This window comes from Schistocerca piceifrons, chromosome 10 (genome assembly GCF_021461385.2).
Source record: "Schistocerca piceifrons isolate TAMUIC-IGC-003096 chromosome 10, iqSchPice1.1, whole genome shotgun sequence".
Lineage (NCBI taxonomy): Eukaryota > Metazoa > Arthropoda > Insecta > Orthoptera > Acrididae > Schistocerca > Schistocerca piceifrons.
The window spans coordinates 101,462,019-101,488,672 of NC_060147.1; the positions used below are offsets into that span (position 1 = coordinate 101,462,019).

Sequence of the window (26,654 nt, forward strand, 5' to 3'; positions counted from 1 at the left end):
TTACTGTAACCATAGCCTGCGGTAAGTCAGAAAAGTATTCTCTTAAAAATTAAAAAAATGTTATTTAGTTTTCGAGAGATATCGCTTGTCTGAAAACAAGACAATCTCGACAACTGGCTGAACATTTCAACGCACGGCCCTTCAGTAATGGTTTTGGATTTATTTTCTTCGCAAAGAGTTGTGCTACAACACTATTAAATATCTTTACGGTTTTATCAACTGGAAGGATTAAAATAATACATCGAAAAGCAAGCACTTTTATTGTACGCGTTTTTTAAAAACAAAATATATAAATTTTTATTTTATGAAAATAACTTTTAAATAATGGAAGTGTTCACATTTTTCCACAAAATTAGAAACAATTACGATCTTCTGCAGGCGAAATAACCTTTTTCTTTTTGATACAGGGAATGCATGCAAGTAACATTTTGCGACAATGATCTTGATGGAGGTTTAAAGAACAATGCTAGGACGTGTTTCATTAATTGTTATTATTAGTAATTGAGTGATAAAGCGAAGTTGGAAGCGCGAAGTGCGTTAGCAGAGTGTACCAAAAGTAATTAAATACTGAAGTAATGAAGTAAATGTGAAAAGTACCGTTGTAACAAAAATTATTATAACGATGATAAACGTAAGAAAATTGAAAATTAAATAAATTTTTCTGCGGCTGTTTTGCTTCTAAGAGGAAAACGACTAGAACATTCGTGTATCTCTCTCCAAGCTACCCCACAGTAAGTGCAAAAGGAGTGTTTGTACGTGACCCAGAGAAGCCGAGATATCACAGGTTATGCAAGCGCAGACCGTTCCAATCAGTTTTCAGAGCGAGTGAGCGAGCGACGGCTGCTCCCCCCCCCCCCCCCCCCCAGGCCATCCACACACACACACACACACACACACACACACACACACCACCGGCCGCTCAAGCTGTTGCATTCCGTGACTGCACGCTTCAGTTATTAACACTAAGACTCAATTAAACACATGTAGTATTTTTCTGGAGAATATAAGTATTCAATATAAATCTGCATCAAGCGCATTGCTGTAGAATGTTAACTGCATTCATTAAGTAATAATAATAATAATAATGATAATAATAAACATTACTTCACATCCAGAAGGTCGTAATTTTTTTTAATTTGTGGAAAACGCCGGCAATTGCTTTCTTCAAAAGTTATTTTCACACAACAAAAATTTAGATATTTAAAGAAACATGCGCAACAAAATGCAAGTTTTTGGAAGTCGTATTTTGATCCTTACAATTAATAGAGTCCTAAAATTTATTTAATATCATGATAGCACAACTTGCAGAGAAAATAATTCTAAGACCGTTATTATAAGGTCATCTACGGAGAAGAACTAGCCAATAATCGAGAGCGCCTTTTTTTTTTTTTTTCAAGATGTCGACATATCTCGAAAAATTCTTCAATTTTTTCCAAATTTTTCAAACCAACAATTTTTTTTTTTTTGCCTTAGCGCTGGTTACGATCACATTAAATTGCAGGTATGGGAACAAAATGGTTCAAATGGCTCTAAGCGCTATGGGACTCAACATCTGAGGTCATCAGTCCCTTAGAAATTGGAACTACTTAAACCTAACTAACCTAAGGGCATCAAACACATCCATGCCCGAGGTAGGATTCGAACCTGGGACCGTAGCGGTCGCGCGGTTCCAGACTGAAGCGCCTTGAACCGCTCGGCCACACCGGCCGGCGCAGGTATGGGAACGTGAATATTATCGCGTAGCAGAGAACTCGATTTGTACCGGTTTTTCCGATTCATCTCGAAATGAAAGAAAGCAATCGATGGACCTTTTTAAGTCCTGCAACTTCCTTCTTGAACATTTTTCTATCTTAGCTGTAGTATGCCCCCGCCCTCCTTCCCCCCAACCCCCACCCCCATCCGCATGACATGGCGGCTAATCGACATACCTTGGACCTTCAAGCCCTGGACGAGGAACTCTTTTATAACACTAATATTGCGAATTTTTGGAGAGATTAACTTAACTGTGGTACTGCATGTGTAAGACAACAAGCGTCCAGCTCAGCTATGAATGCGAGAAACTTTAACTGTCGGCTCCATTTCTCATCTTCGCTTCAAACCTCAACACGCTAGAGTTAGGGGGCGTGCGCCTTCTACATGCACCTACGGTCTTTGTAAGTCTTGGGCTGCGGTGTGGTGACGTCACAGTCGGACTGTCGCATGGATATGTATCAACAGTTCGGATTGTGCGCTTGTTTAAGTTTGAAACTGCTTTCAGAGCATTTATAGCCCCTGATGACAACTCCTGCATTAGGGGACGGAACCATGCAGAGGACGCAGAGAAATGTGCCTTCGACCACAGCCTATAGAACACACAGCTATACACTGACAAAAGTCATAGGGATGCTATATGCACATATACACACGGCAGTAGTATCGCGAACACAAGGTATAAAAGAGCAATGTGTTGGCGGAGCTAGCACGACGGGAATTAAGGGACTTTCAACGCGAAATGGTTGTTGGAGCTGGACGCATGGGACATTCCATTCCGGAAATCGTTAGGAAATTCAGTATTCCGAGACCCACTGTCTCAAGAGTGTGCTGAGAATACCAAATTTCAGGTATTACTCCGACCACGAACAACGCAGTGGCCGACGACCTTCACTTAACGACCGAGAGCAGCGGCGTTTGCGTAGAGTTGTCAGTGCTAACAGACAAGCAACCACTGCTTGAAATAAACGCAGAAATCAGAGTGGGACGTACGACAAACGTATCCTTTAGGATGTCGATGGCGTTAATGGGCTACGGCAACAGACGACCGACGCGAGTGCCTTTGCTAATAGCGCGACATCGCCTGGCTTCGTGACCATATCGGTTGGTCCCTAAAGACTAAAAAACCGTGGTCTGGTCAGGTGAGTCCCGATGCCAGTTGGTAAGAGCTGATGGTAGGGTTCGAGTGTGGCGCAGACCCCACGAAACCATGCACCCAAGTTGTCAACAAGGCACTGTGCAAGCTGGTGGTGGCTCCATAACGGTGTGGGCTGTGTTTGCATGGAACGGATCTGGGTCCTCTAGTCCAACTGAACCCGTCATTGACTAGAGATGGTTATGTTGGGCTACTTGGTGACCATTTGCAGCCATCCATGGACTTCAAGTTCCCAAACAACGATAGAATTTTTTTCAAATGGTTCAAATGGCTCTGAGCACTGTGCGACTTAACTTCTGAGGTCATCAGTCGCCTAGAACTTAGAACTAATTAAACCTAACTAATCTAAGGACATCACACACATCCATGCCCGAGGCAGGATTCGAACCTGCGACCGTAGCGGTCGCTCGGTTCCAGACTGTAGCGCCTAGAACCGCACGGCCACTCCGGCCGGCGATAGAATTTGTGCGGACGACAATGCGCCCTGTTACCGAATCACAATTCCTCACGATTTGTTTGGAGAACTTTCTGGAGAGTTCGAGCGAATGATTTCGCCACCCAGACCGCTCGACATGATTCCCATAGAACATTTATAGGACATAGTCGAGAAGTCAGTTCGTGCACAACATTCTGCACCGGCAACGCTTGCGCAATTATGGACGGCTATAGGGGGCTCCACTACGCAGGGAAAAAGGAGGAACGACACGATATTAGGAGGTCTCCCATGACTTTTGTCACCCGGATCCTCGTATCGATCCGCAGGGAACCGCATTCTGAAATTGCCCGCGGGATCTTTAATACAGATATTCATAATTGCGATTTTCTTTTTTTGTGACGACGTTCTCGACACTGCCAACAGAACAGATACTAATAGCTTGAGCGTTAAAAGCGGGCCAGACTCTAAGGGCTCCAGCTGCAGAGGCGAGGTGCTCGTTGCAAAACGCCTTGCGCAGTCCTCTTGGCCTCAAATTCTCTCTCGGGGCAGCCTTGGCTTTTTGCATTCCGCTGGCTGACTCTCTCTCCCCGTCCTTACCGCCCCTCTTCCCCCCTACACCCTCCACCAGTTTATACGTGCAACAGGTCCTGCGACATGTATAGCGCTGCGAGCAGCCAGACAAGTCGACGGGAACGTCCCCCTCACGCACAGATTCCGCTAGGCAACATCCACAGTCTTATTACGTACACACTATTTGGAGAGATCTCAGCTTTCCACAAACTCAGCTGTTACGGCGTAAAAACATAGGGTTGTGTAGTACAGAAGAGTGAAAATGGACCTTTCCGTTTCAGTATTGTCGCCGTCATCAGTCATTGGACACACACACACAAAAATGAAGAAAAACGGTAGGTGCGAGGAGGACTCACTCACTGAGGCAACCCTACAAATTAATTAAGTATTTAGACATATAGACAGTTCGAGCACTCCAGGAATCAAGGCTGTCGTCGATTTTTGCCTGTTATCAACATTGATACTGGCAAATATCGGTGCCACGATTTCCAAAACTTTCCAGAACGATTTAATTTCATGTTTGAAGCCGAATAACAAATGACAAAAGCAACATTTGTGCTTGTGATATAAAAATTTTTGATTGTTTCCCTCTACTTGCGTTGAGAAACTTTTCGTCTTGCCAAATTCATGATTATACATCAACCCTACAGGTTTTAATGAGTGAGTTTGCGAGTATCAAAATATGCAACACAAACGACCGTATCTTCTGACTGAATTGGCTTCGAAGCGTGACATTTCTACACCACCAGAGGACTATAGACCTCAGTATGTGACATAAAATGTCAACTTGATACGTCTACCCGTCCCTGAGAAAAAGGGGTCTTAACACACGAATGACAGTCAGACAGTCTGATATCAAATGACAAAAAAAATTTTCGTGTCATACAATTACAAATTAACAATGTTCAGATTTTTCCTTAGGTTGCAGTGTGATACCTTGCTTCTTGGCAAATTTCATGATCCTACGGCAACGGGAAGTGTCCTGTAGGTTTTGATGAGTGTGTGTGAATAACAAAATGTGCGGCATAAATGACCGCGTCTTTTGATTGCATTGAGTCAGCTGCTTCACTTTTTTAAATCAACAAGGAGACGTAGACATTAACATGTGACATAAATTTCAAGTTGATACGTCAACTTGTTCCTGATAAAAAGACTTTTGAACAGTTGGACAGACAGACAGCACAGTGATGCTTTAAGGGTTCCACTTTTACCGATTCAGGTACAAAACCCTATGAAGTTATTCAGTGTCGCACTTAGGGTTGGTCATAGCACATTTTTTCGTATGATTATACTGAATATTGGTTTCAAGAAGTGTATAGCCCTGAGATCATAAAATCCACTTAGGAATTCAGAGACTTAACTTTATTTCTGTCGTATAAGCGATATTAGCGCAGTAACTAAGGTGGGAGCTTATACAACCAAACTACAGGAAACAGAAAAGGCATATCTAACAAAAGCGAAAATTTTCAGTAGATACAGAAAACTTCAGAGATGGTTTGAAGCACAAACTTTGCACGCGGAATTTTTCTGCATTTTGTCAATCATGTTTTGCCACAATAATGAAAGGAAAACTACCCCAACATGTGACATATCAGCCAATTATCGTACATTATATAAAACTTGATTTTTAAGCAACCCATAACGCCTTCAAAAACCAGGCGCGAGATTTTAATATTCTCTCGCTCGTTACGCGAAAACAATTGGTCCTACAGAAACGATGAACTGAACATTTTTGTAGGAAATTACATGAAGTTAAATTTTGTACTGCAGTAAGTTTTCAAGATATGCTACAATTTTCGATTTATTCAAGAAAAACATACAAAAGTGACCTTCGAATGCGTTTTTCTTGAACAACTGGAGAATCTTGTCCTCTAGCAAAAACGTATCCCAGTACACAATTTAACTACATTACATTTCCCACAAAAAGTTCTGTTCATTTTTTCTGTATTATAGGAGCTTTGAAAATTTTAATGGAACAAACAATAAACTGTCAGAAAATTTTTTATAATACTATTTCACATGAGAAAATAAACATGTGAGCAAAACTAATAAGGATCTTCAGAAAGACATATGAATTAATTACAATCAGTTTTTCTTCTCATCCATTGTCTTCTTTTTGTGTTTGAAAAGTGTCTCATAAGACTCACAGTATTTTGCCGATCGCTTGAAATGTGTCTCACAAAACTCACTTTATTTTGCCGGAACATATAGTATAAGTTTTTGCAGAGGTTTCACTTTTTTGTCATTATTGGAACAATATCAGTGATGTAGGCGTTCTCATGACGTAGGCTAAAAGAGATATTGTAGCATTTAAGAGAAAATGTGTGTTTGACCAGTACATCAGTATACTTAAAACAATAACCTTCCCTTTCAATCTGATTTATATTCAATATGCTTGTCTGAATTCACCACTTTGATGGAGAAACCATTTCCCTGTGGTTCTCCACAACAAAGTCTTCTCAGCATTGTGACATTACGAATGGCGGGTATGCTACGCAATTGTACGGCAAGATGTAGAAAGGACGTATTTACTTCGCAGAAAAGGAACAACTGTGTTAGGTAAGTCCATTCTCCATCGTTCACGATAATCAGTAGGCAGCGAAATCATGTTCCAGTGTCAGGTACTGTTAAGTAGTGGGCGTGAAGCCATTGTGGTCAAAGTTTTCGTGTGACATTTCTACATCATGTGTTCAAGACATTCTCCAGGACGTACCGAGTAAGAGAAAAAAAAAGTTCAAATGTGTGTGAAATCTTATGGGACTTAACTGCTAAGGTCACCAGTCCCTAAGCTTACACTCTACTTAACCTAAATTATCCTAAGAACAAACACACACACCCATGCGCGAGGGAGGACTCGAACCTCCGCCGGGACCAGGAAACGAAGGCTCTGAGCAGTATGGGACTGAACTTCTGAGGTCATCAGTCCCCTAGAACTTAGAACTACTTAAAGCTAAGAATTCGAACCTGCGACCGTAGCGGTCGCGCGTTTCCAGACTGTAGTGCCTAGAACCGCTCGGCCACCCCGGCCGGCTAGGAAGAGAAAAGTTTATGCAAAGTTTGTCCCGCACATCTTGACTCCCGAACAGAAACTACGATGCGTGGACGCCTGCCGCAATTTGACTTAAATGAAAAACGGCGACAGCTCACTTAAAAAAAAAAAATTAAAATTAAAATTAAAAAAAAAAATAAAAAAAAACACCACGCGTGATGAGACTCGGTGATATCAATATGAACCTGCCACAAAGCGAGAAAGTGCAAATTGGGTCTCTGAAAGTTGCAAGACCGAAGTAGGAACGAGTAGACACGCGAGGTGGGCGACGTCCCAAAGGACCTTTCTGCCAATTTCACGTGGTCGTGTGAACGTTCTGTGCGTTGCACATGAGTGGGGGGATGGGGGGGGGGGGGATGAGACTATGTAGATCATCTGGAACATTAAAACCACCATCTTAACTTTGTTCTGTGTTTCATCATCCCAGTCTCTAAATTTTTTGAACTGACGGGGGACGTCGCAGATTGTGCACGCGCCTACCTCTACCCCATTAAAAGTTTGCAGCCGACATCTAATTCATGTGACGGACGACAAAATGCCGAGTCTCTGCCATAGGTGGAGCCAATAGTTACAGTTTTTCACACTTACAGCTGAAATGGAGCGAACAATCTGCTGTATAAACATTACACGTGGAGTAGTACAACTAACCCAATATTAATCGGACGGTTATCGTTGTTACATTTGGCCAGCTGAAAGGTTTGAAACTTTTAATTTATGTGCATTGGCAGCTCTTTCTTTTTAGAAATGAATTATAGTGAAGTGAGTTGCTATTTTTGTTGCACTCTGCGTCATTTAGTTGACGGTTTCCATAAGAGTAACAGATTGAATATCATTTTAGCAAAAGGCATTTATTTTCTGGCGATTCCTCAACAATACGTACGAAATGTTCCATTGTGCTTTTATAAGAAAGCATATCTATTTCCATAAGCACATGTGTCCATAATGTCTGTAGAGCGAGCTGGGTTACAACAGCGATATGTGGGCGAACGTTATCCCGTTAGAAAACACTCCCTTGGAATGCTGCTCATGAATGACAACAAAACAGTTCGAATTTGCTGTCAGTTTGGGGAGGATAACCACGAGAGCCCTCTTGCTAGACCATAAGTCCAGGTGTGGGTCCAGTGTGCCTGGCACACAGACAGGTTGGTTGAAGGCCCCCAACTGGCGTCCTTCTCACCAACAATCGCCCATCACTGGCACCGAGGCAGAGCCGGCTTTCATCAGAAAACACAACAGACCTCCAACCTGCCCTCCACCGGTCTCTTGCTTGACGCCATTGAAGTTGCAGATGGCAGTGGTTTAGGGTCAGTGGAGGAAACTATATCAAATGCAGAGTGGCATGAGCGACAAAACCGTTTCTGAAAAAAGGAATCTGTAAACACCTGATGTCAGTTTTAGCGTTAGGAAGTCTTTTTTGAAGGCATTCGTCTGGAGTGTAGCCTTGTATAGAAGTGAAACGCAGAAGATAAGCAGTTCAGACAAGAAGAGAATAGAAGGTCTGAAACGTGGTGGTACAGAATAATGCTGAAGATTAGATTACACTGAGGTGTCAACAGCCATGGGAGTGCGGTATACACATACGCAGATGGCGGTAGGATCGCGTAAAGGTAGTGCTTTGACGGAACTGTCACTTGTACTCAGGTAATATAAGCGAGAAGATTTCCGACTGATTATGGCCGCATGGCGGCAATTAACAGACTCTGAATGCAGAACGTTAGTTGCAGCTAGAGGCATGGGACATTCCTTTTCGCAAATCGTTAAGGAATTCAATATTTCGAGATCCACAGTGTCGAGAGTGTGCCGAGAATACCAAATTCCAGGGATTACCTCTCACCACGGGCAACGCAGTGGTCGACGGCCTACACTTAACGACCGAGAGCAGCGGCGTTTTCGTAGACTTGTCAGTGCTAACAGACAAGCAATACTGCGTGAAATAACCACAGAAATCGATGTGGGACGTACGACGAACGTATCTGATAGGACAGTGCGGCGAAATTTGCCGTTAAAAGGGCCATGGCAGCAGACGACCAACGCAAGTGCCTTTGCTAACAGCACGATATCGCCTGCGCCGTCTGTCCTGGGTTATGACCATATCGGTTGGACCCTAGACGACTGGAAAACCGTGGCCTGGTCAGATGAGTCCCGATGGCAGTTGGTAAGAGCTGATGGTAGGCTTCGAGAGTGGCGCAGGCCCCATGCAGCAATGGATCCAAGTGGTCAATGAGGCACTGTGCAAGCTGGTTGGGGCTCCTTGATGGTGTGGGCTGTGCTTACGAGGAATGGACTGGGTCCTCTGGTCCAGCTGAACCGATCTTTGATTGGAAACGTTTATGTCGGCTAGTTGGAGAACATTTGCATATATTTATCGACTTCATGATCCCAAACAACAATGGAATTTTTATGCACGACTGTGTGTCTTTTCATCAAGGCACAACTGTTTGCGATTGGTTTGAAGAAGATTCTGGACAACTCGAGCGAATAATTTGGCCACATAGATCGCCTGATATGCGTCTCATTGGACACTTATGAGACATAATCGAGAGCTTAGTTTGCGCATAAAATCCTGCATTGGCAGCACTTGCGCGATTATGGACGGCTGTAGAGGCATCATGGCTCCGTTTTTCTGCTGGAGACTTCCAACGGCTTGCCACGTCGAGTTGCTGCTGTTCGCCGGCTAAAACGAGGTCCGATGCGATATCAGAGGGTATCGCTTTACTTCTGTCACCTCAGTGTACGTCCGAACTCTAGCGGGAGGCAGACAAAATATACGATCAAAGGGGGTGGACAGCGGACGCTAGTAACGTGTGCCAAGTTGAGAATGTGGGTCGGATGGGAAGCGTGTACAGATGGAAGAGCAGGTTATTGTAACCGCTCGCGTAATGCGCGTAGTCCGTGTTCGTGTTCTGGTCTGGCACAAATTTTCACTTGTAACCGATGAACTTATTTCAGTACAAAATTGCGGCCGAGTACTTCGTTTCTCTTAAATTCTTGTACATGAAAAATTTAGAGAAAGCAGGCGCCAGGCTGAGATTCGTTGGACCTTAAGGAGATGTAATTCATCCGCGAAAGAAGCGCCTCACAAAATAGTCGTTCAATCGATGCTTGGGTACTGTTCATCACTCTGGGGCTCTTGCCAAGTGGGATTAATAGATGAGAGAGAGAAGTATCAACAGACATCGGCGCGTCTCGTGACGGAGTCGTTTAGTCGGCGCGGGAACGTTACGAAGAGATGAGCAAATTGCAGTGGCAGATGCTACAAGAGAGCCGTTATGCATCACGAAGAGGTTTACCAAGAAAGTTCGCAGAATACGTTCCGGGAACAGTCGCCTACTATTTTACTATCAATCACAAATGTCTTGCAAAATGATCAGGACGACAAAAACCAGAGAAATTAGAGCTAATGCGGTGGTTAATACCGGCCGCTAATCATTCTTCCCTCGCACCATTCGTGACTGAGTCAGGAAGGGTGAAGAGGGGGCGAGGGGAGGGAGAAAAGGAAGTTGTACCAGAAGTTCCCTCCGCCACACACCTTCCGGTAACTTGCAGGACATAGATTTAGAAACAAAGCTGTGAGGGTGATCGTGAGTCGTTCCAAAACCTAAGCTCATTCAGTGGAGCGCTTGTCTGCGTAAGCCAAAGGTCCTAGGTTCGAGTCTTGGTCGGATGCACAGTTTCAATGTGCCAGGAAGTTTGAAATCAGCGCACACGCCGCTGCAGAGCAAAAATTCATTCTGTGATCCAACTGTTTGTTACTTTTGGGATGTGCGTGTGTGTGTGTGTGTGTGTGTGTGTGTGTGTGTGTGTGTGTGTGTGTGTATAAGTCTGCGGCTAATGTTAGAGGATTACTTAAGTAGCGACTAAGCGAAGTAATATCAGAATATTTATCTTACAATCAGTCCCTGCAACATGATGACTGTTGCTATATCCTTCTGTACCCTAATTTAGGGTTCGGTTTTGTTTCTGCTGTGACATTATCAGTGCTCTTAAGTTTATCAGTTACAAGGAGACTAAGACCGAGTGAGGTGGCGCAGTGGTTAGCACACTGGACTCGCATGCGGGAGGACGACGGTTCAATCCCGCGTACGGCCATCTGGATTAAGGTTTTCCGTGATTTTCCTAAATCGCTTCAGGCAAATGCCGGGATGGTTACTTCGAAAGAGCACGGCCGACTTCCTTCCCCATCCTTCCCTAATCAGATGAGACCGATGACCTCGCTGTCTGGTCTCCTCCCCCAAATAACCCAACGCAACCCAACAAGGAGAGTATAGCGCATACTGCCACACATGGGCATATATCTTGGATCATGAATGATGAAGACCACGCATTGCATCGTTACATTGATACCAACATCCATTTGCAGGCGACTTTGGAACACTGGTCGGTGTATCTTTATCATAACTGTATTATTTTCAGTTGAAGTTTCCTCATGAAGATCTTGTAGCTCTCGAAGAATGAAATTATAATGAAATCCAGACCTTCAGCTGCTTACAGGCATTGATAAATATCAACGGGGACAGTTGAAAAATGTGTGCTCCGACCGCGACTCGAACCCGAGACCTTCTGCTTACATTGCAGACGCTCTATCCGACTGAACCACCGAGGACACAGACGATACTGCGACTGCAGGGACTTATCTCTGGCACGCTCCCCGTGTCATTAAGGTGAAACGTACAGCGTTTCATTGCACGGTAACATACGTGAAAGGAAGTAATATTTCGATTCACGGATAAAACTATTTTAAAAGATATCCAAAAGTTGCAAACAAATTTTTCGAGAGTAAATCAGTGAATACCAAGCGCTGCGAATGACGTTCTCTTTGACAATATTTGTTTGTGTCTAAATATTATGAATTGAATGATGATGTGTCTCATAAAAAATCTGCGGAATTGTGTGAAATATACATATTTTCTGTGTACTGTTCAAGTTCGTGAAGTGTTTTTATGTATCCAGAATGAGACTTTCACTCTGTAGCGGAGTGTGCGCTAATATGAAACTTCCTGGCAGATTAAAACTGTGTGCCGGACCGAGACTCGAACTCGGGACCTTTGCCTTTCGCGGGCAAGGCACACAGTTTTAATCTGCCAGGAAGTTTCATGTTTTTATGTAATCTCAAAACTGGTTACAATTTTCGCAGTGATAAAGTACAAAGAAATATTTTGACCCCTGCTCTGAAAAGGGAGAAATTTAAGCCAAAAATGCGCAAAGGTATGCAATAAACATATTTCAAAATCCTTGCAGAGATATTTTCACGAGGCGAAGGGTAGCATGTACATTGGTTCTCACATCAAAACTCGCTGAACGACGAAGATTTTGAGACAACGTTGTCAGTTATTGTGCTTTGTATCTTCGATATTGTTTTGGTACATGTACTGAGCCGGCCGGGGTGGCAGAGCAGTTCTAGGCGCTACAGTCTGGAACCGAGCGACCGCTACGGTCGCAGGTTCGAATCCTGCCTCGGGCATGGATGTGTGTGATGTCCTTAGGTTAGATAGGTTTAAGTAGTTCTAAGTTCTAGGGGACTGATGACCTCAGAAGCTAAGTCCCATAGTTCAAAAATGGTTCAAATGGCCTGAGCACTATGGGACTTAACATCTGAGGTCATCAGTCCCCTAGAACTTAGAACTACGTAAACCTAACTAACCTAAGGACATCACACACATCCATGCCCGAGGCAGGATTGCCGGCCGGAGTGGCCGAGCGGTTAAAGGCGCTACAGTCTGGAACCGCACAACCGCTACGGTCGCAGGTTCGAATCCTGCCTCGGGCATGGATGTGAGTGATGTCCTTAGGTTAGTTAGGTTTAAGTCGTTCTAAGTTCTAGGGGCCTTATGACCACAGCAGTTGAGTCCCATAGTGCTCAGAGCCATTTGAGGCAGGATTCGAACCTGCGACCGTAGCAGTCGCGCGGTTCCGGACTGAAGCGCCTAGAACCGCTCGGCCACCACGACCGGCGCATCAATACACGTTTGCAGACGGATAATGAGAGAGTGTTGCACAGACTGTAGAGTTTCTACAGATATTGCCGCACACGCCGCTGCAATACGATGTTGCATATCCTCTACAGTCGTTGGGGGTTCTTGATATACTCTCTCACTGCGCCCCAGAAAAATAAGTCTAATGGCGTCAAATCGGGGGACCGTGCTGGCCATCGCACGGTACCTTCGCCGGACCAATAGTGCATGTTCCGCAGATTCACATTACCATGATTTGTAAATGGAGTCTCATCCGTAAACAACGTATTGCTTAGGAATACTGGATTACCTTGAAACTGCTGAAGTGCAAAACGACAGAATGCGGGATTCAAAGTCATCCCCGTGCAGTTCTTGGTGCAGTGAGATATGGAACGGATGAAACCGATGCCGCTGCAAGAGTCCGCACACACTACTGTGGCTTATACCTACACCTCGTGCAATTTCTCGTACACCCACCTGAGGATTGTGCGCTACAGCAGCAGCAATTTCGTTTCCAATGCCGGTCGCTGGCGTTGTACGTCGACGTTTTGTGGGAGCCCAGCTTCCTGTTTCCGTGAGTGCCTTGCAGATGTTGCCAATGTTCGACGTGACGGACACTGCAGATCTGGGTAGCGTTCAGCATACAGTGTCATAGCTGAGATTGCATTTCTGTGACATTCGCTATAAATTAAAATACACTCCTAGAAATTGAAATAAGAACACCGTGAATTCATTGTCCCAGGAAGGGGAAACTTTATTGACACATTCCTGGGGTCAGATACATCACATGATCACACTGACAGAACCACAGGCACATAGACACAGGCAACAGAGCATGCACAATGTCGGCACTAGTACAGTGTATATCCACCTTTCGCAGCAATGCAGGCTGCTATTCTCCCATGGAGACGATCGTAGAGATGCTGGATGTAGTCCTGTGGAACGGCTTGCCATGCCATTTCCACCTGGCGCCTCAGTTGGACCAGCGTTCGTGCTGGACGTGCAGACCGCGTGAGACGACGCTTCATCCAGTCCCAAACATGCTCAATGGGGGACAGATCCGGAGATCTTGCTGGCCAGGGTAGTTGACTTACACCTTCTAGAGCACGTTGGGTGGCACGGGACAAATGCGGACGTGCATTGTCCTGTTGGAACAGCAAGTTCCCTTGCCGGTCTAGGAATGGTAGAACGATGGGTTCGATGACGGTTTGGATGTACCGTGCACTATTCAGTGTCCCCTCGACGATCACCAGTGGTGTACGGCCAGTGTAGGAGATCGCTCCCTACACCATGATGCCGGGTGTTGGCTCTGTGTGCCTCGGTCGTATGCAGTCCTGATTGTGGCGCTCACCTGCACGGCGCCAAACACGCATACGACCATCATTGGCACCAAGGCAGAAGCGACTCTCATCGCTGAAGACGACACGTCTCCATTCGTCCCTCCATTCACGCCTGTCCCGACACCACTGGAGGCGGGCTGCACGATGTTGGGGCGTGAGCGGAAGACGGCCTAACGGTGTGCGGGACCGTAGCCCAGCTTCATGGAGACGGTTGCGAATGGTCCTCGCTGATACCCCAGGAGCAACAGTGTCCCTAATTTGCTGGGAAGTGGCGGTGCGGTCCCCTACGGCACTGCGTAGGATCCTACGGTCTTGGCGTGCATCCGTGCGTCGCTGCGGTCCGGTCCCAGGTCGACGGGCACGTGCACCTTCCGCCGACCACTGGCGACAACATCGATGTACTGTGGAGACCTCACGCCCCACGTGTTGAGCAATTCGGCGGTACGTCCACCCGGCCTCCCGCATGCCCACTATACGCCCTCGCTCAAAGTCCGTCAACTGCACATACGGTTCACGTCCACGCTGTCGCGGCATGCTACCAGTGTTAAAGACTGCGATGGAGCTCCGTATGCCACGGCAAACTGGCTGACACTGACGGCGGCGGTGCACAAATGCTGCGCAGCTAGCGCCATTCGACGGCCAACACCGCGGTTCCTGGTGTGTCCGCTGTGCCGTGCGTGTGATCATTGCTTGTACAGCCCTCTCGCAGTGTCCGGAGCAAGTATGGTGGGTCTGACACACCGGTGTCAATGTGTTCTTTTTTCCATTTCCAGGAGTGTAATATCTAGTTTTTCTTCATTACTGAAGGCCGGCATATCGACTAGATGACGGCAAAAGTAACAGGCCACAAGAAAACAGGTTTTAATGTGGCAACGCATGTAAATTACGTTACAGTAAGAGAGAAGTTAAACAGACTAGATTAGGAGATACTTGTACACTGAAGACAGAGCGTGCCGTGGTGATATTGTTATGTTTAGGGCAGGATACAGGCGCCAGTGCAGGCAACCCCTGCTCTGAGCACAGTACTACATGCGATGCATTACGTCAGAAACTGTGGCCCCGTTGCTATCCTTTACAGGGCACATATTTCAGAACTTACGAGGTTTAGAAACGCGAAACCAAGAGTGTTACCACTAATTGTACCTCTAGTTGTCATTTCGCCACAATAAACATTACGCGTAGGACATCCATCATTCTGTTACCGCATTATTTGACACATTATGAGAGATGGACCGGTTCAAATAAGGTACAGCTCGAGAAAGGGCTAAACTAACCCCCTTTAGGAGTGCCATCAATGAAATATGGGCCAATGATGTGTTGTCATACAATACCACACCACACATTAATACTCCACTGACGTAGTACTCAATTACATCACGATTACCGGCAGCGTGAGGTGCACGCTTGAGTCTCAGGAGGCGCGCTAGCTGTGCGCTTCATTCATTTCAAGCGTCAGCTTCGCTTCGCAATTTCTCGGGATGTAATCGACGTATTGCGATGTAACCAACGCCATGATTTTTGTGATTTTTCATGCTATTGATTGCGTACGAAATAATAGGTGATGTCTGTTTGAAAATACACAAGTTTGTGTTGAAAATAGTATTTGTTTACGTTTTAAAATTTCGCATAGTATTTGGTTTCCTAAGCCCCTGATGTACATTTATGCTGGTGAAAACCATTTTTGAATATCTATTGCTGCTCCAGAGATATTTGAGATGGCAGATTTAGGTGAGACACCCTGTATAAGTAATAGAAGTTCAAGACTTGAAAAGGTTTCTGGTACTGTAGAGTTACATTCGGTATACTCTGTTATTGTTTCCAACTTCTCCCCACCACTTAACAAGGTGGTCACTGGTTTGACGGTTGAAATCACCTGGTTTTCACTCGAAGAAATCGTACAGCTAAGCTTTCAATTTCACGCCATTTTTGAGTGAAACGCCACGCAGTACTTCGAGGGGGATCGGAACAGATGGAAATCAGGAGAAAATGTAGGATGTGGCAGCACGTCCCAGTCAAGCGTTTGAACGATCTGCTTCGCGATGTGAAACTGTTGTCGTGTAACGAAGGAATGCCATGTCGCCGGTAAGGTTGTTTTTCTTGCATAGCATTCCTGAGTCGCTGCATTTGTTGGAAGTAATGTTCCGCGTTCACTGCTTGGTTACGATCAAGTAGTTCCTGGTGGATTACCCATGTCTTTGATGTTTGCAATTGCCGTCTTTGAATCGCTTAAACCAATTTTGAGCCATGCTAATGGCCATCGCTTCTCCGTCATACACTTTACAAATCCCTCCAGCTGTTTCTGTGGCTTTGGTAGCTCGATTAAACGCAAAAAGCAGAAGACGTCGACTCCTCATTTTAATGACACACTGTTGTGTAGAGTACATTATCCTCTAAAAAACATTTTATTTTTCGTGCAGAATTTTCACTTAAAACAAAACCGCCAGGATTTATCAACCAACCCAGCTGATTACCTTTCTCTCCCTGCATTTTGCAGCTGCTATTTTGAGTTTTAAAAGAGTAAGCCTATCGCTAATTGCTCGACTATCGCAAATGGGAAACCCTACAGTTGAGCTGTTAGTTATCTCTGTTCATCCGTACCAGCCGGTTCAAGGTACAGAACCACTTCGTTACGCCAATCCGGAGGACGCGCCGAGGTCGTCCGATGCAACGGTACTCGGCGACGTGCTAGCGTTCAGTGGAACATCAGTTACGGTCACTGGTTAGACAGACTTGCCGCCTCAGTCACGAAACACAACTTGCGGAAGACCAAATTCGCGTTTTGTTAACCAGTTTTCTCTTCCGGGTTTATAAAGTGATCACCCAAAATATTCAGACTACTGCCCACCACGAGACTATGCCGTCTGCAAACGTTGCGGTCTCGTAATGCAACAAAGGATATAAGCGTAGCAGAAGCAAATGGGGAGTCATTGGAGCGTCGATACGGGTTGCAAAGGGGGACATTATCAATTCTGAAGTGGGAAATGGTATCTTGGAAACGGCGAAGCTGGTTGGCTGTTGGCGTGTTGCAGTCGTGAACGTGTGTGGGAAAGTAGTGTTGGAAGGACGGTGAACCTACGAGGGAGTGACAAGGTGTTGGACGTCAACGCCACATCGCAGAAAGCGTAGGTCGGAGGCCTGGCTGCTCTGTATAGCAGAATGGCGGCGATCTGTGGCAGACCCGATGACACAATACAAAGCATGTTCAGAAAATACGTGTACTACATCTTTTTAGAAAAAGAGTATTGGAAAAAAAGTTACAGGGTGAAACTTCCTGGAGGATTAAAACTGTGTGCCGGACCGAGACTCAAACTCGGGACCGTCGCCTTTCGCGGGCATGTGCTCTACTGACTGAGCTACCCCAGCACGACTCGCGACCTGTCCTCACAGCTACAGTTCTGCCAGTACCTCGTCTCCTACCTTCCAGACTTCACAGAAGGTCTTCTGCGAACCTTGCAGAACTAGCATTCCCGGAGGAAAGGTTTTTGCGGAGAGATGGCTTAGCCACAGCCCGGGGGATGTTTCCAGAATGAGATTTTCACTCTGCAGTGGAGTGTGTGCCGATATGAAACTCTGCTGTGAACGGTCGTGAGCCGTGCTTGGGTAGCTCAGTTGGTAGAGCACTTGCCCACGGAAGGAAAAGTTCCCGAGTCGAGTCTCGGTCCGGCACACAGTTATGATCTGCCAGGAAGTTTCGTATCAGTGCACACTCCGCTGCAGAGTGAAAATCTCATTCTGGAAACATCCACCAGGCTGTGGCTAATCCATATCTCCGCAATATCTTTTCTTCCAGGAGTTCTAGTCCTTCAAGGTTCGCAGAAGAGTTTCTGTGAACTTTGGAAGGTAGAAGACGAGGTACTGGCGGAAGTAAAGCTGTAAGGACGGGCCGTGCTTGGGTAGCTCAGTTGGTAGAGCACTTGCCTGCGAAATGCAAAGGTCCCGAGTTCGAGTCTCGGTCCGGCACGCAGTTTTAATCTGCCAGGAAGTGCACACTCTGCTGAAGAGTGAAAATCTCATTCCAGAAGTTACAGGGTATTGTTGATACATTTGTTGACTATTTTTAACATAATCGCCATCCTGATCAACGCAAATGGTGAGCCATAACGCAAGCTTCTTTATGCCCTCCTCCAAGAACTCTCTCGCCAGCTCCTTTCCCCATTTCAGAACCTCTTTCTGCACCTGCTCGTCGATGAAAATCTAGATCCACTCATGTGTGCACTTCAGGGAGATGAAAAGACGATAATCTGAAGGCGCCAAGTCAGGGGAGTATGGGAGTGTGGTTAATAACGTCCCAACCAAATGGGACCAGGAGCACTTTGATTGCTAAGGCTCTGCGAAGACGAGCTATATCGTGCAAAAAGGACACTCCTCTCGTCTGCATTCCCCTCCTTTTGTTTCGAATGTTCCTTTTGATTTTTTTGGAATTTCGCAATATAGTTGTGGGTTGATGATCTCCCCTGAGGCAGAAATTCGAGCAAAATGACGCCTTTTCGGTCCCAAAACACTGAATCTATAATCTTGTTTTGCTCGAAATTGCGGTTTTGAATTTTCTGGCAGATGGGGAATTAGTGTGACGCCTCTGTGACGATTGCCTTTTTGTCTCAGGCGTTTAATGAGCCACCCACGTTTCGTCTCCAGTCACAATAGAACTCAAGAGATGCTCGCCTTCCACATCAAGTCCCTCAAGAAACTCTCGGGCGCTAATGGCCCAATTTTTTTGGTGCTGCTCTGGCAGCTGTTTGGGGACCCATCTTGCGCACAGATTTCCGGTGTCTCGGCGTTTCTGCGTGGGTCACGTCTAAGAGAGTTCTGGAGGGCCGTGGAAACATCACAGAAATTTCATCCACTTTGACAAACGGCGGTCTTCACGAACAGGTTCCTCGATTTTTTTGAACAAACTAATAGTCAAAATGGAAGGTCGTCCACTCCTTTATTCTTCATGAACATTTGTTCTACCTCCACTAAACTCCGTACACCACTTAAATACCTTCGTCGTAAACCGTTTTGACGCGCTATACAATTTCAGTAGGTATATTCCTTTCGCGAATAGGAAGCGAATCAATGGTTCGCACTTGGCGCGATTTCTTACCGACATCTTTCAGGCAAATGGACACCACAACGTGACATTATGTACTGGCGCGTTTCTGCGATGTTCGCTATGGTCAGAGAATCCCTCTCTACCATTCAGTATTGCCAACGCTCAAAAAAAAAAAAAAAGCACAGCCCGTTACGGTAACTGTACACTTACTTTCTGAACATGCCTCGTACAATGCTGCAGATACAAGTGTTTCAGAAAACGCCTTTCAGCGTTCATGGTTGAACATGAAACACCGCAGCAAACGATAGCAAATGTGTTCCTATGTTGACCCAACATCATCAGTTGCAACTCTAGTGGACAAGGGATAATCGAAATTGGGCCATTAATCAACGGCAACCTGTCGCCTTTTCTTGTTGCAACGGGTAGATGTTCGTGTCTGGATAGGCAGTCATTCAAGCGAACGGCGGCTCGAAACATGCAGCGCGACACGAAAGCAAGTGAGTGCGTCAGTATTATGCTCAAATGGTTCAAATAGCTCTGAGCACTACGGGACTTACCTTCGGAGGTCATCAGTCCCCTAGAACCAACCTAAGGACATCAAACACATCCATGCCCGAGGCAGGATTCGAACTTGCGAACGTAGCGGTCGCGCAGTTCCAGACTGAAGCGCCTAGAACTGCTCGGCCACATCGGCCGGCAGTACTGCGCTATGGACATTACTCACCTGGGCACCGAAAGGGTCTGTGGTAGTAGTCGAAAGTGCCATGACAGCTGTGGAGCCGGCTGCGGTGGTCTAGCGGTTCTAGGCGCTCAGTCCGGAACCGCGCGACTGCTACGGTCGCAGGTTCGAATCCTGCCTCGGGCATGGATGTGTGTGATGTCCTTAGGTTAGTTAGGTTTAAGTAGTTCTAAGTTCTAGGGGACTGACGACCACAGATGTTAAGTCCCATAGTGCTCAGAGCCATTTGCACCATTTTTGAACAGCTGTGGACTATGTGAGCTATATTGTGGATCACCTGCATCCCATCATGCTTGATGTCTTCCCAGCATCACCACTGGGGAATAAACATTGTACCGTGGGATGGACCTGATCTGCCGAAATGGCCATATAATATTTGACACTAATGCGACCTTGCAGCCCATGGAATACCGCGATATGGCTCTCAAATCATCACCGCGCCCGCCATGGGACGTGAACTCGGCCAGAAGTTGGAAAAGGTGTGAAACAAGACTCATCGGACCAAACGACTTCCTTCCGTTGCTCCAGAGTTCATGTTTTATGGCTTCGGCACCACGTTTCCCGTTACGAGCATTTGCTTCAGTGACAAGTGGCTTTGGAATTCCAGCTCGCCCTGCAATTCCCAGCTTATAGGGTTCTTAGTGTTGTTTTGGTGTTTGCGAGTGCGACATTCAGTTCTGTAGTGGCTTTTGCAGCTGTCTTCCTCTTAGTTTTCGTCATAATCCTCTTCACTGACTGTCTGTCACGAACACTCAACGCCGGCCGCGGTGGCCGTGCGGTTCTGGCGCTGCAGTCTGGAACTGCGGGACTGCTACGGTCGCAGGTTCGAATCCTGCCTCGTGCATGGATGTGTGTGAAGTCCTTAGGTTAGTTAGGTTTAAGTAGTTCTAAGTTCTAGGGGACTTATGACCTAAGATGTTGAGTCCCATAGTGCTCAGAGCCATTTGAACCTTTTTTTTTTGAACACTCAACACACGTTTTCGTCCGCGTTGTGACTTAGCGGGTAATGTTTTCCTGCTTTGCCTGTATGCGGTATACACTACTGGCCATTAAAATTGCTACACCACGATGATAACGTGCTATAGACGCGAAATTTAACCGACAGGAAGAAGATGCCGTGATATGCAAATGATTAGTTTTTCAGAGCATTCACACTAGGTTGGCGCCGGTGGCGACACCTACAACGTGTTGTCAGGAGGAAAGTTTCCAACTGATTTCTCATTCACAAACAGCAGTTGACCGGCGTTGCCTGGTGAAACGTTGTTGTCATGCCTCGTGTAAGGTGGAGAAATGCGTACCATCACGTTTCCGTCTTTGATAAAGGTCGGATTGTAGCCTATCGCGATTGCGGTTTATCGTATCGCGACATTGCATTGGTCGAGATCCAATGACTGTTAGCAGAATATGGAATCGGTGGGTTCAGGAAGGTAATACGGAACGCCGTGCTGTGTCCCAACGGCCTCGGATCACTAGCAGTCGAGATGACAGGCATCTTATCCGCATGGCTGCAACGGATCGTGCAGCCACGTCTCGATCCTTGAGTCAGCAGATGGGGACGTTTGCAAGACATCAACCATCTGCACGAACAGTTCGACGATGTTTGCAGCAGCATGGCCTATCAGATCGGAGACCCTGGCAGCGGTTACCCTTGACGCTGCATCACAGACAGGAGTGCCTGCGATGGTGTACTCAACGACGAACCTGGGTGCACGAATGGCAAAACGTCATTTTTTCGGATGTATCCAGATTCTGTTTACAGCATCATGATGGTCGCATCCGTGTTTGGCGACATCGCGGTGAACGCACATTGGAAGCGTGTATTCGTCATAGCTATACTGGCGTATCACCCGGCATGAAGGTATGGGGTGCCATTAGTTACGCGTCTCGGTCACCTCTTGTTCGCATTGACGGCACTTTCGCAGCAGTGGACGTTACATTTCAGATGTGTTACGACCCGTGGCTCTACTCTTCATTCGATCCCTGCGAACCCCTACATTTCAACAGGATAATGCACGACCGCATGTTGCACACACAAAATGTTCGACTGCTGCCCTCGCGAGCACATTCTCCAGATCTCTCACCAATTGAAAAGGTCACCTCAGTGGTGGCCGAGCAACTGGCCTGTCACAATACGCCAGTCACTACTCTAGATGAACGGTGGTATCGTGTTGAAGCTGCATGGGCAGCTGTACCTGTACACGCCATCCAAGCTCTGTTTGACTCAATGCCCAGGCGTATCAAGGCCGTTATTACGGCCAGAGGTGGTCGTTCTGGGTAGTGATTTCTCAGGATCTATGCACCCAAATTGCGTGAAAATGTGATCACATGTCAGTTCTAGTATAATATATTCGTCCAATGAATACCCGTTTATCATCTGCATTTCTTCTTGGTGTAGCAATTTTAATGGCCAGTAGTGTAGCTTTGGAATTCCACTCGCCCTGCATTTCCCTGCTTATAAATATCTTAGTGTTGTTTTGGTGTTTGCGAGTGCGACATTCAGTTCTGTAGTGGCTTTTGCAGCTGTCTTCCTCTTAGTTTTCGTCATAATCCTCTTCACTGACTGTCTGTCACGAACACTCAACACACGTTTTCGTCCGCGTTGTGACTTAGCGGATAATGTTTTCCTGCTTTACCTGTATGCGGTGTAAATATACGGAAACATCAAACACTTCGGCTCACTTCGTTAAGGAAGCACCCACCACACGACCGCAAACCATTTACCCACGTTCGAATTCACTTAGCTCCGACATAATGCGTTCGCAGCTAAGCAGAACACTGTTCTCAGCACGAATGATACTTTCAACGTATTGAGGACATAGCACAGGAGCCGTTTATGGTCAAAAACAGCAGCGCAAGCTACCGGCTTGATTAGCATCTGCATTTATGTTCTAGCATGCATTTCTCGCGATGTCCGAAAGAACAGACCAATTACCTCTTGAGCGCAGATGCACACCAGGCCCGAGCTCATGGAAATCGGCGAAACGCTGCGAGTACTGAGGATAATGGGCAAGAGGCACTACATTTGTTGTGTGTGTGAGAGAATTTGGGCCTGGCGGCAGGCGTGCTGTGGTACTCCCTGCAGTTGCTACGACCACTCGATGGAAAGGGCTCAGTAGTAGTCGGCACGGTAGCCCAGCGTGTCCCGTCAGAGGGTTAACTAACTGCTTTCTGTAAAACAAAAACTCAATGACTGGGTAAACGATGAACTTGAACGGGTGTCATGGGACGTCCGCAACGAACAAAATTAGATTAAAAAAAAAAAGTGATCAAAGCATCTGCCTTGGAAGCAAAGAGACACGGTTTCGAATCCCGGTCTGGCATAAATTTTCAACTTTCCCCATTGATTTCAATCAATGCTCAGTCGCAGCCAAATTCTGTAATTCCTTCGTCTTACCGTATTTTTGTCCGACTGCTCTACACAGATAGGTTTCTGTGGCAACACCAGAAACTCATTAACACATGACGCTTACCTATAAAAATACACGAAACGTATTCAAAAAGTAACGCGCAATTTGTAATTTCAAGTTTTGTATTCGTCCGACAGGCAGATTTTTTCGATTTCGTGTTGCTAAACATACCCTACAAGTATCTGTACACTGTTAACCGTACATGATATTTATGTAGTCTGGTTAAGGAGGTTACATGTGTTTTGCTAGTAGCGGTGATAATATTTTTTGTACGAAAATGGATAAGAGAATTTATTTTGTCCTAATCTTGTTATAACGGAATGAAGAGGCGTAAATTTTTTGAAATGTTAGCCGGCCGCTGTGGCCGAGCGATTCTAGGCGCTTCAGTCTGGAACCGCGCGACCTCTGCGGTCGCAGGTTCGAATCCTGCCTCGGGCCTGGATGTGTGTGATGTTCTTAGGTTAGTTAGGTTTAAGTAGTTCTAAGTTCTAGGGGACTGATGACCTCAGATGTTAAGTCCCACAGTGTTCAGAGCCATTTGAACCATTTTGAAATGTTAAATATTGTTTTGACGAGTAAAATAAGGGTTTTGAGGAGTATAACCGTTTTGAAGAAGGCTGTGAAGACGCTGAAGATGGCGAGCGCCCTAGATGCCACAGAACATCAACGAGAGATAAAAAAAGTGAAAAAAGTGAAATAAATGATTATGAACGATCACCGGATCACAATCAAAGAAGTCGGTGATGTTAGCATACCAACTGGCTCAGTCATGAATTTTTTTCGGATGTTTTGGGTATGAAATGTGTGACAGCAAAATTTGCCCCAGAACGGTTGTCCTTCGAACAAAAACTGTGGCAAATTAAAAACGATCAGATTTCGTTTGATGGAGTCAACAAGTACGCAGAACTACTGAAACGTGTCATAAAAGGTGATGAAACATGGGATTACGGATACGACGTCAAAATTAAGCCCAGTCGTTCCAGTGGAACGTTATACCCATCACTGTTTTTCGATTCCAGTGGCACAGTGCACCGTGAGTCGAACTCTCAATAACAAGTAGTACTTACAATTACAACGCCGTTTGCGTGAAGCAGGCAGGCCTCCATATTCGCCGTACATGACCCATATGACTTGTCTGTTTCGACAAATATAGGAAATCTTAAAGAACCATCGTTTCCCTAGCATTACTGAGAGCTGAAAAATGCCCCAGCGATAGAGTTCCAACTACATTTTAGGAATTTGAAAAAGTGCTGGAGTAGGTGTAAAACAGGGTTATTTTCAACGTTACTTCATACGAATAAATGAATAGTAGAAAACCATTTTTTTTTCTTTTTTTAACACGTCTTGTGGCTAAAGACATTATGGCAGATTCTATTTACTGATTCACAGAATACTCCGCAATACACAGTCTGCTGATCAAAATTATACAGAGCGAGTAGTTTGAGATAAGGAACTAATTGGTGGGTATTAAGTTAAAGATCTTCAATCGCGCAGCAATAGAAAGCGCTCAAAGTGATGGATGACGGTGTCAATTCACGGACTGTGACTGGAATTATTGGGAGAATTCTAGGAAGGTATAGCTCATCTCTAAAACAAACCGCTTATAGAAAACTAGTGTAACCCATTCTTGAACACCGCTCGAGTGTTTGGGATCCCCAAGTCAGTTTAAATGAAGACATCGAAGCAATTCAGTAGCGTGCTGCTAGATGTTACTGGCAGCCTCGCTCAACACGCGAGGGTTATGGATATACTCCGTGAAATCAAATGGAAATACATGGAGGAAACGCAGCGAACGCAAAACGTTACTGGGGAAAAGTTTAGAGAACCGGCATTTTACTGCCATTAACGTCAGCCGCGTGTAAGGACTGCGAGAACAAGCTAAGAGAAATCAGGTCTCTTATGGAAGCATATAGGCAGTTGTTTTTCCCTCACTCCATACGCGGGTAGAACAAGAAAGGTATCCTCCGCCACACACCGTGTGGTGACTTTCGGAATATATATGCAGACTAAGATCCGACCACTCGTTCTCTATGCCCAAATACTAATTTACATTCCTTATAATTTTGACCAAAGGCGCCCATGCCACGCAGCAAGCGGGGGCTGCGTGTGTCCTCCTAGTTGTCAGAGAAAGGAGAAAACATAATATACTCAGCTGTTTTCTTTTCAAGGAAATGATTTAAAATTCGGCATTACGTAGGTTTCAACAGAGTCGGAAATGGAACATTTTTATGGCTACTTACAATTCGTCTTCCAAAATGGGCGCTCCTAACTTTGACCCTAAACATTTGGGACAATTTGTACATTGTGGTGGGGGATTCTAATTATTTCGGAGTCTATAACTATTATATTCCCACTGGCTGCAGCACTGCACAAGGGGGAAAGAAACAAAAAGTCTACGTAAGTTTTATGCATAAAACCGTTGCAATTAATATAAGACAAAACATTTAAAGAGCCTTCGACAGTTAGCTTCTTGGATGTGGATATATGTTAAGTCTGGACCAGGAAAAAAAAAAAACCCTGGAGAAACCGCGGTCCTAGAGCTTATATGGAAAACTTTAGTGAAACCCTATTCAAATGCATTGTTAGAGGCTGTTGTCTGCAGTCGAATATTTATATCGATGATATTATTGAATTACAGCGTGTTCAAAGCTAAGATTTCAAACATCACTCTTAATTGGCTGTGGTTCTCTAGTTTGTGGAATTAACATAAGGCCAGTCACTTACCACAGCCAGAAACGTGATGACTTGATTTTAAACCGAAGTATAAAAAAAAAGAAAAGAAAAAAAGAAATGAACCCCGTTGAAATGCGAGAATTACACGTCCGAGTACTGACAACATGCAAATCAACTGCGATTGTTCAGTTAATATAGTAAGCATTAGTTTATTATGAGTTCCACCTTAGATGGTTATAGAAGTTGTCAAGAAACGCACGTATATTTCGTACTAAAAATCACCGCTGTTTCTTCCAATGTGTTAAGTTTACCCTAAGAAACTACTGATATTAATCGGTGACTTCCGTTAGAAATTCCGATGTCTTGCTGTCTTAGAAACAAAGCGCTTCTAAATAGGTCTGCACCTAACAGTTTAAATTGCTCGCAGAACAGTTACGTATGAATCCAGAACAACATTACACATTTTATGTGCAATTATAGGTTCTCTCTCACATTTTTACCATCAGTAAAGAAAGTAAGCGATGCGGAAATTGTAAAATGCAGATAACA

The 26,654-nt window shown here is 45.3% G+C and overlaps 1 protein-coding gene and 1 non-coding gene across 3 annotated transcripts in view; one reads left to right on the forward strand and one right to left on the reverse strand.

Annotated features, from left to right (window-relative positions):
• LOC124718909 (angiotensin-converting enzyme-like) overlaps nt 1-26,654 on the reverse strand; it is a 284,445-nt gene that overhangs the window by 257,155 nt on the left and 636 nt on the right. The gene's annotated exons all lie outside the window — the stretch shown is intronic.
• Trnar-gcg lies at nt 18,139-18,215 on the forward strand. The gene has a single exon. It is a non-coding gene; the product is annotated as a tRNA-Arg (tRNA).